Source organism: Mytilus californianus, unplaced genomic scaffold (assembly GCF_021869535.1).
Source record: "Mytilus californianus isolate M0D057914Y unplaced genomic scaffold, xbMytCali1.0.p SCAF_14, whole genome shotgun sequence".
NCBI classification, from domain to species: domain Eukaryota; kingdom Metazoa; phylum Mollusca; class Bivalvia; order Mytilida; family Mytilidae; genus Mytilus; species Mytilus californianus.
In genome coordinates this window covers 15,921,323-15,933,072 of record NW_026262626.1, presented here as the reverse complement: position 1 = coordinate 15,933,072, position 11,750 = coordinate 15,921,323, and positions in this window count along the sequence as shown.

The following is an 11,750-nucleotide window of genomic DNA, read 5'->3' as shown; positions in this document are numbered from 1 at the left end:
AGTATGGCATCATAGGATCAGTTACCAAGGTTACATTATAGACAACAGACGGATCGCAAAATAATTTAAGAATGGATGACAGTTCCGTTCGGACAATAGTATAGGTTTCCTTTATAGTTGAAACACTTCCTAAATGAATACTAAAATGTGCATATATGGTTATATGGTTATATGGTGAAACCGCACGATAATTGACGGACCTTGTTTGCTGTGTGGATAATAGTCGGCATGCTTTTCCAGATGTAGAAACCACTTCATTTAGATTTGTAATCTCACAGACTCGATTTTCAGCACTTGAAAAGCAGTAAACTGTTTTTGATGTTTTTAAAAAGTATTATTTTTCCAATTTTAATAAAAAAAAAGATAATGACAACTAAATTTATTTTTAAAACATTTATTCAATATACAGATTTTTTCTTATATTTTATTACAAGTTTTCTTACATACATGTTGAAGTTAGTAGATTGATATTGTGAACAAACAGTCAGTTTTCCAATTGGGACTATTTTTGTGTACCCTTACTGGCGGACTTGTTACTCACAAGGAGAACTGTGTACAAAATTTTGTAGACACTTGAAACATCCACTCAGTAAAATCTATTATTTTATTTTCAGACATGAATTTTATATCTTGATGAGTTTTCGTATTTCATGTAATGTAAAAATCTAAAAAAAATACCTAGAACTCGTACTCATTGTTCAACTGACATCTTTATACCTCGTCTTGATTATTCATGGAATATTTGGCACAAGACGTCAATATGATCCAATATCAATCGATTGATTTGCTACATCTGCTTGAAAGTTAGCCACTTTACGTCAAGCAAACAACAATTTATTGATAAACTACCATTATAATACAAAAGTTATATGGAAAATGAATAAAAAAACAGAGTAATGAATAGTATATGAGGCCAAATATTATGCATTTATTTTATTTTATTTTGAAAGAGTAAAACTATTTCTTAAAAGTAAACAGTTCGATTAAAATGATTAAATGCAATATTAAATCTCTTTAGATTATGCATTACAGGAGTGGTGTGAAAAAAATACAACGGATTCTAAATGTCCAAACAATTTCGTTTGATAATGGATATGAAGGTAAATGTAACTATTAAAGTAAATGAATGCATATAGTGTAGTACATCATTCTCGAATACCATCAAAATCACAATTAAGGAATGAACAGTTTTAACTTATTTTATCAGTTTTCTGTAAAGTTATACATGGGGAATAATAGAGAAAAAAAATATATTTAAAGAATGACTGTAATATGTTTTATAAAAATATGTTATTTAAAAGTGCGGTATTTCGAATTTTTACAGTCATCGCTTATAATTTAAATCTAAATTCCATTTTTAAGGAGTAAATCATGAAAAAACGTTGAAGAAGTCATGGTCACATGACAAAATTATGTCTATGAGCTGATAGACAAAAACTTTCAGCCAATCAGAAGACTTGTTACATCCAAAATTAAATTATTTAAAATTAACAGAAAGATTTACTCGACTCGACTCGACAATATCTCTACAGTACTTAACTGTACTTAACTGTACTCGACTTTGGTCTCGACTTAACCTAATAAGTCTGATTTAGTACTTGACAATCTTGGTGTAGTCTGAAATAGTCTCGACCAAGGCTTTCTTTATCATATATTTATCTTATAAAATGCAAGGTTGTTTTGTTTTTTGATGTATTGCTGTCAAATTTAAGGACTGTGTTAATAGGTATAAAAAAGCTAAAATTTTCAGTTTCGACTAAATTCAGATAGATACCTATAATTTAAATATTTAAATTTGACAGCAATAAACCAAATTACCAAATAACCTAGTATGTTGCGAGATAAATATATAATGGAGATAGGTGAAGTTTGTGATGAGAATCCAAGTTACTTTGAAATAGTTAAAAAAAAAAAAATTAAAAATGACTATCTTAATTCAGTCTGAAAACTGAAAATTTTAGCTTTTTTTTTACCTTGATTAATTAAATCCTTAAATTTGACAGCAATATGCCAAACAACATAACAACCTAGGATTCAGTAAGATCAATTTACAACTGAGATAGATTTATAGTTTTAAAGGTGAGGATCTGAATGCAGTCTGAACTGAAAATTATAGCTTATTTAATTACCTATCAATTAAATCCTTAAATTTGACAGCAAAAACTAAAGTACCAAACAACCTGGCATTCTATAAGATCATTATATAATTGAGATAGCTGTATAGTTTTATGAAATTCCAAGTTAATTTGGAAAAGTAATAAACAAATTTAAAGTTGACTATCTGAATTTAATCAAAACTGAAAATTCTAGCTTTTTTACCTATTAATTAAATCCTCAAATTTGACAGCAATATATAATTGAGATAGCTGTAGAGTTTTATGAAAATCAAAGTTCATTTGAAAAAGTTATAGAAATAATTAAAGATGACTATCTGAATTCAATCAAAACTCAAAATTGTTGCTTTTTTGTACCTATTAATTAAATTCTTTAATTTCACAGCAATGAACCAAACAAACAAATAACCTGGAATTTTGTAAGATCAATATTTAATTAAGTTAGATGGGCTGATTTAGACCAGTCAATACTAAGTTTGAAGGTCAAGACTAGTCGAGACAGGTCGAGACAAATCGAGACTGGTCAAGCCTTGGTCGAGACCATTTCAGACTACACTAAGATTGTCAAGTACTGAATCAGACTTATTAAGTAAAGTCGAGTCCAAAATCGAGTACAATTAAGTACTGTCGAGATAATGTCGAGTCTAGTCGAGTAAAATCTGTGCTCGCCTTTACTGGTCGAGCACAAAATATGGTCTTTTTAGACTCTGAGAAGTTTGTAGTGTAGAAATATAGCTGAAATAAACAATATACACACCTACAAATGAAATCTGAGTAACGGGACTCACCAGGGAATAACTGAGAGTGTCATATTTAAGGGGAAACCAGACCGATGTGCACGAGTTAAATGTTTTTAATCTATACCACCTTTTTGACAATATTCAAAATTTCTTTAATATGTAAAATTTCAATTAATATTTATGAAATTAGTATTTTTAATGAATGCATTTTCTAAATCAAGAATTTACTGCGTAAATGGTTAAAAAAATTCAACGTTTTAAGCAAGAAAGGATAAAAATAACCCCATTCTCATTTTGGTCCTCAATGCTCTTCAGCTTCGTACTTTGGTTAGCCTTTTTTATTTTTTTTATTCGAGCGTCACTAATGAGTCTTTTGTATACGAAATTCGTGTTCAACTTTAAAGAAAATTAAGCCCGGTATCTTGGATGAATTTATTGAACATCTATGGCTTGCAAATGTTGAGGTTTGAGCTATTTTGATGAAGTTAAATTAAGAAAAGCGCTTTGGACCCATAACATTTATAAATTGTCATTTCTATTTAAAACTGGTAATGCAAATGATACTCGTGCGCCGAATATGTGCTTGTAGGATAACTTTTAGGAGGGTCTGGATGAGGGTTTCTCATTTCTATATTTCTAAACTGTAAAGTCCATTTGTCTGTATTCTTTATTCTATTTTGCCCATTATTTTCTATTCTTTATTTTTTAGAACCCTTTTATTCTCTATCTTTCTTATTCATTCACGTAATCTTCCTACTATCGTGTCGATTAAATCGTATTTTTGATTATCAAGGATTTATCTCGATTCACTCCAGTTAAACAAACGGCATTTTAGTTTTCCTTACAAAGATCTCCACATTATTTGATAAAACATTTTTTGCTAGCTGTTATTGATATGTGTTAAAATATGTACTTCTTTCCAGTATGTTCATTTGGACAGGGCCAGATTTGGTGGTAAAACATCTTACCAAGTTTACCCGAATTATTTTGAAAACCGGAGCTAGTGGCCGTCTTAAACATGCACTGAAATGAGAGTTTTGTTTTGCTCCGTGTTGAAGACTTGACTGTGACTATGAGATGAAGAACAGCAATAAAAGCGCTGTTCCTTTGCTGTTGGATTGTTTTTTGCTGTGCATGTTCTGATTTTTGTGTCATGGATGGATACCCCATATCCTCTGTTTTTCTAATATGTGTGAATAAAAAGAGATGTTGTTAGAACTTCTCATTTGATATTTGATAGGCGCTATGTAAACGTCAATGAGACAGGAACTTACAAAAGAACAACTTAAGGTGGTACATAACACTACAGGGAGATAACTCTGTAAAAATCAGCTGAACGTTTAAATCACGTTCTATTGTTAAGGAAATATTAAGCTACTCAATGATCAAAATTAGTGTTTGTCAGACTGCTATATATCGAATGAAATATTTCCGATAAAGTGTGTGGTTCAAATTTTTTGAAATCTTTATATTTTTGTCAAAGGGTCAAAGTAAGTACTTTGTCAAAATTTTATAAAAATTAAACGAGCAAAATTAATTTTAGTCATGGTGTTTGGTACCACCTTAGAATAGAGATCAACATAGTTAAGACAATGAGAAAGTATCAACACCAGGTGTTAATTTCTTATTCACCCTGAGCGTGCAGAGATTTTCAGATAAATTTAGAGAAACCACAACAACATATTATTAGTTTACATACTGATTGGCATACTAAATACTGATGCTTCTGACATTTTGAAAATTGTGTGCTAATGTCAAATCTTTAATTTTCTCCTTAAAATTTGTTCCCACTTTTAAGACTATGGACAATTTTAAGCCTGGCATATTGTATTTACATAGACTGTAAAGGAATCTATCACCTTATTAATGTCATGCGTCCGAAACGCTTTTCTGTATTCATCTTTATAAAAAGAGAGGCGAAAGATACCAAAGGGACATTCAAGTCGAAAATAAACTGACAACGTCATGACTAAAAAATGAAAAAAACAAACAGACAAAAAATAGTACACAAAGCACAACATAGAAAACTAAAGACTGAGCAACACGAACCCCACTTAAATTAGGTGGATCTCAGGTGCTCCGACAGAGTTAGCAAATCCTGCTCCACATTTGGCACCCGTCGTGTTGCTTATGTTAGAACACACCCGGTTAAAAGTATAATTTGGAATGTTTGTTTTTATACCAAACTAATATCGAACAGTTCGAAAAGAAGAATAGATCGTTTGCAATAATAAAGCAATTGGGAAATTATTGAAACCGGACTTTTTCTTCGTTTTATTGTTAAATGTTGTCTTGCGTATTAAGATCATTTGACGATTTGGTTTTATAAAGACCAGTTATTGTTTCTTGAGTGTATCGTATTGAAAGGAGAGTAATGACAATTCCACCATGTATATATTTCGAAAACTTAACTGTCAATATGAAAACATAACACTTTAACATTTTGGAAATCACTATCTTTGACTGTTACGTATTTTAATTGTTTCAAACGTAAAAAAAATTGTTTACTGGGTTTATACTACTCCATAAATATGTCTGGGACAACATGAACTGATATTTCCCTGATGTATCATGAATTTTTAAATTAAAAAAAAAAAGACTAGACAATGAATCTGAAAATATAAGCATTTCGAAAAAAAAAGCTCGATTTGTGTACTGAAAGTTTGTGGAGTATTATAACTTTTATATCTTGTGTTACAAATAGGAAAATTATATAGAAAAACAATCGTTTAGAAATAAAATCATTAAGAGTCTACGAACATTTCTACTATGGCTGAATATTAATTACAAGCAAATGCAATGGTTAAAGATTATATTCACTTCTTACGATATACGAAATTTACAAACGAATTACCGCTAGTTGCTCAAAGCTTTTAAGCAGTATATGTTTTAATTTGCAAAACATGTTTATATGCTTATCCTTGCAATACTTTAAAGTTTCTTAAAGTTACTTAAAGGGGTACAGAACACCTAAGAGAGTTAATTCGTCAGCTGAACGTCTAAATCACATACTACTAGTAAAAAGAAACAAGCTTCTCAATGATCAAAATTAGTGTTTATCAAACTGCTATATATCGAATGAAATTATTCCTGTTAACTGTATGGTTCAACTTTCTTGAAATTTTCATATTTTTGTCAGCAAGTCAAAGTAAATATTTTATGAAAATTACACAAGCCAAATCTTATTTAGTAAATATGTTGGGTATCCCCTAAATTATTAGAAATAATACAAAATAAATGAAAATTTAGATGAGAATATTCGATTATTTTATTTTCAAAACTGTTAATGAAAAAAAAAGGAAAATACGAAGTGAGTAATTGAAAATCATAGGTCCAGAAAAAAAAAGACATCACGTTGTCAGAAACAACGACGACATTACAAAAACTCCAAGAAACACTACACAGAAAAATAAAAATTCAGCAAAATGTTTTAAGCAGAGTGTGACAATCTCAAAGAGGAAAATGAAAATTTAAAAACAAACATCACAACAGTTTTAGAGAACAGACGAAACGACAAACAAAGTGTAATCAGCTGATAATGTGCATAGTGTTACACATAATATAATCCGTTGAAAAATTCATAATTACCGATTAGGCATTTAACAATAACGAATAAGAAGAATAGTCCTGTTTAATTTCATGGTATTATAAAACATATAAGTCTTCGGTATATATAAATTATCATATTCTAATGGTAGCTTGACGATGTTAAAATATCGTAAAACGATTTATAAGAGACAAATCAAGATAACAAACAAACAAAAGACAAGAAAATAAATAGACAAAGATACCAACGAAGTTAAAAACAAAAAACATTGCTCAGAATACGTATGATTGGACAACATGTTTCCCAAAGAAACCCTTATTGTAAATGCATGCACTCTAAAAGGAGCTGATGAGATCATGGTGTGTGTCATTTTCGGTTCAGTTATGAAACATCGGATTGCTTTCTTTTAGGTGTTTTTCTTTGTTGTTTAATTGTTTCTTTTCTGTTTTTTTTTTAATTTTCATTTTCATTTTCTAAATTTGTTTATTTTATTTTGTCCAACTACTGGTTACATATTTCTTATGGAATGTCCGGCATTCGAACAACAACCACAGGTTAAGTTTGATTCTGCTTGAAAAGTATGTATTGCTTTTAGATATATAGATACAGAAAACAAAATGTTGACCAGAAGAAATATGTAAAGATGTTTAACGGTAGTAACAAAAACAATTGCAATAATTAACTTCATAGTATTTTTATCATTATTGTTTCTTAACTCTTTGTTACTTTTGTCTATTCATGATCATTATATGAAAAATGTTTTTTATAGGCCGATGATCTCTTTCTCAGCGTCGAAAAGTTTTTGTTTTTGGTGGAATGAAATGTACTGTTCTTACACAGAATAGTTTTAACATATGCTTGGTGTATCATTTTTGTCTGCTTCTTATTTTTCTCTATCTATTTTAATTGACACGGACATGTCACCATTTTTGTTCTGTTTTCAGTTGATTAACTTTGCCTCAATAATGTTCTTATTTCTTCTTTCTTTTTTAAACTATACTCCCTCCCCTTAGCGTTTTGCTAGTTTATGCCTGTAATAAAAAGTCGTAGCTAAATTGCTTTATTTCTTTTTCTCGTATTTTGTGTAAAAAATAATGTTAACCCTGCAGTGAAGAATAGTTGTTTTTGATTTACTGAATAAAAATCAAAAAGATTGGAAACTTGAAGATTATCGAAAGTTGTTCTGACTTAAGACTTAACATTCTGTTTGTACACGCATGCAAAATATAAATATCATTAAACTAAATGCTGGTCATATATTTCTGAACTGTTGAAATAGGACATGTTACCTATAAAAGAAACCATAGTTTTGTATATATTCATCTAGTAACTGATTAAATAATAGTTTTTCTTTAACCACAACGTTTATTTACACGGCATTTAATATTAAAACGTCAAAATATGAAAAGTGGAAATTATAGTAGACTCCGTAATCTGAGTCTAAAATAGTCAAAATTATCTTTTTGCATGAACACTGTTGCTTTTGTCTACTGAAAAAAAATAATTTTCATATGTGTAACAATAATGATGAACCTTTTACGTTAAACTAGAAATCCGTAAAATGAAGGAAATTAAAAAAAAAATAAATAAAAACGACATTTGTTGCGACAGGTTAATCGATCTAGTTTTCCGAGAGGAAAAAGTATGCTGATTACCGAAATGTGAATATTAAAAGTTAAATGTTTCATAACGGCAATTCCACTTACCTCCTTTATGGCAAGTATCATATTACCATTTACTAAACATTTACTCATCGCAAAGCAAATTTTATATATAAAAAAAAATAAAAAAAATTATTTGTGAATACTTTTTTGTATGTTTTCACTAGAAATGTAATACAAAGCACCATGGTTTGCAAATGTTTACGTTAGACGATTTTCCTAAAAACGATTTTGAGTGTTCTTGAAATATGAACAATTGAACAATAATCTCAAGTTTTTGAATTATTTATGACTTTAATGGAAATGACTTTTTTCTCGTTTTTATCGCGCTGCTTGTGAAAGCGTACAGCAGAATATGAACTTTTAAACAATTGCCGTGACGGCAGTTATTTCGTTCACCGTGTTTTTTATTAGAATCAACGCTTCCTTATTCTGTCGCTGAAATGGACTCACCAAATTATTTTCGGTTATTTCCTTTGTGTGTTATTTCGTTATGTTTGTATTAGTTGATTTAATGATTTCTGTTCACTAATATAATTAATTAAAAACCTTACCTTTATCTTTCCTAATTTTGTTTTGCCTTCGCTGGTAATCGAACCCCTCCTTGAAGTCTGCTATGTGTCAAACACATCGACAAAACCGCTCGGCTACAAATGGATTGTTATTACGATGTCTATATATATATATTTATCAATGAACATACATTAATTTTAAAACGAGCTTACACCTTTATATATATTATATATATGTCGCCGCGATTTGCCTTTTTTGTGTTGAGCGTAAAGCAATCGCCAATCAATCAGTATATATACATAATAGACAATCTATAGTATAAGCAAGTAGCCGCTAGATTTAGTTAAATGAGTTGCAGAGTCAAAGTTAGAAGTAGAATTTTCTCTTTCTTGTCCCTTTTCTTTAGTTTTTTCCGTTTTTCTTACTTGCTGTGTTATTGTTGATATTCTTGCCATAAGAACCGATGTTCCCGTTTTATTTTTAAACTAGTTATGACCATTTCTCATATGTCAAAAGAAAATGATAACATTCAATTTGTCCGTTTTTGTTTTTTAATATACTATGATTTCATCTGTTTCAATAAATATCATTAAATTTGCATATTGACAAATCACTATGGGAGTAAATCGTGATGTGTGCGTAGAAATAGATTTCTAGCTGAAAATTTGGTAATATAGTATAATAGGTACTGAGAAATTTGTCTGATTATTCCTAATTTTCTAAATTACAGATAATATTAAGATTCAAAATAACTTAATTGAAATTTCATTACAGTTAACTGAAAGTGCAGGTGATTGTTTTAAAATATCATTTCATTATTTAAATCCACTACCTTTATACTTCAAATTATAGGTTGTTAATAAATAAAGATAATTAGCTGGTTATTTGAACTGATGATAGGGCCTAATTAATAAAAGAGCTGTATTTTTGAAAAGACACAATGGATAAACGTTCTATCGTTATTCTAATGGTTCGTTATATCGTTTCAAGGAACCAACGCTTATCCTGTATCTTCATAATGTATCATGCACCAACTTGTTGATAAATGTACATGCTTTAGAATGAAAAGTTTATAATGAAAAAATAGAATCATTTCTCATGATGGAAGTTATTTGTGGAATTTGAACTTTTGAACTGTTTAAAAAACTAAGTTAATCTTGGGTTTAAGAAAGGTTTGCATTGTTAAATTTCTAGTTTTTTATTTAAGATTTTGTAGGTTTTTTTTCTTTTCGGAGTGATTTCTTTTGTCATAGTGTTGCCTGCTTTTCATTCGACCTTTGGCTTCGATTTTACCCTTTGTATCTTCTCCCCTTTCAACTCTTATAGTTTACATCTTAGTGTATAAAAAAGGTATGAAGCAGACCTAGCTGTATCCGTAGTATAAAACTTTGTTTCCAATTCAATTGGTTCAACCTTCTATTAGTAGATTACTCGTATTATTTCTGTGAACATCTTGTGCGAGTCTGCTTCTTAAAAAATAAGTAAGAAAATGGAAGAAAAATATCATTTGTTCCAATAATAATGACTTTCTTTTGATAATTTGTCAATCAAATATAACAAATATGCTGTCAATAAACAAACGATCATCTAAATAATGTCAATTTTAGAGAATTTGTCATATCCAGAAATCAACGTCACTTTGCTTATTTGAATATTATACTAAAGAAATCGGATACGGGTCACGGAAATTATATTGAAATGATAGGGAATTTTGAAAAAAAAGTGTCTGTTTTAACTTTAATTTAAGTGATAGACATATTGCGGGGACAGAAAATAAATATACACAACAATATACACCATTTAAACGAAACATAATGACTGTCGATGCAAAAATCAAAGTTCCTGAGCTATTTTAAAAATCGAAGCTAGAGGCTTTTAACATTGCAGTATAAAAATTCAGGCTAAAATGGCTGAAATCTCAAATTTGCAAACTTCGTGTTGAAAATTGGCTAACAAGGTCATTACAAAAACAGGTTGCGGGGGTTGAAACTTGAAACTTGAATGTCCAAAGAATAAGCAAGTCCAAACCTTGTATGTGTAGTTGTTGAACTCTAGGTTCCCACGTGAAGTTAAAATGCCCCTATTTCAAGAAGAATAAACTCACGAAAACACGAAAAATTCACTAAATTCGCGTTCATTGTTTTGATTTTGACCGCCTGGCAACTTTACGGAAATATCAGAGTGATTATAAACAAGGACTTTGTGACGGGCAACTTATAATATCCGTGTTTTAAAGATTTTAATGATATCAAGCCAGTCCAGTTCAAACTACTTTCACGTGGTACAATTCTCATTTACATATTATGAATATTAATTAGCAAAAGTACTACTAATCTCTGGCTATGTTTGATACAATCAGAACGGTATTTACATAGTTCTCACACAGAATATTGAATTTGAATATATCAATTGCAACTTGAACAAGTTTTGCATTTTTAAGAGTCAAAATTTGATTCACACCAGCGAAAGAGTTGTTAGTTTCGCAGTTCTGCTCATGAACTAATCGTCAATTAACTTTCGTTGAAGGAAAAAATCAAAATAAACTGTTGGATCATTACAAATTAAAAAAAAAAAATATATTGATCGTGGATGTAAATTCCCGGTCATGGTTATATCTTGTAAATATAAATAAGAAGATTTGTTATGAGTGCCAATGAGACAACTTTCCATCCAAGTCACAATGTGTAAAAAGTAAACAATTATAGGTCAAAATACGGCCTTCAACACGGAGCCTTTACACACACCGAACAGCTAGCTGTAAAGGGCCCCAAAATGACTAGTGTAAAACAATTCAGACAGGAAAACCATCGGTCTAATCTATATAAAATACGAGAAACACTTATGAACCCCACCAACAAACGACAACCACTGAACATCAGGCTCCTGTCTCAGAAGCCTATATCTATTTCACTGTCATTTAGTTTGAAAGGGAATCGAAACTATCTATAGTATTCTGTGACACTGATTTTCCATAATGGTAACCACAATCATAATGTCAATGTTTGTTTATACTTTCATTTATATTTAATTTGACGTCTATATATTACCTTTATAATATATGATAATAGGATGCTGCTAAAACCACTGATTCTATCGGAGCAACCAAGCTCATCCCTCATCAAATATGTATGGGTTTCTATGTGGTAATATTGAACTGTTGTTTGTCGTCTTTATC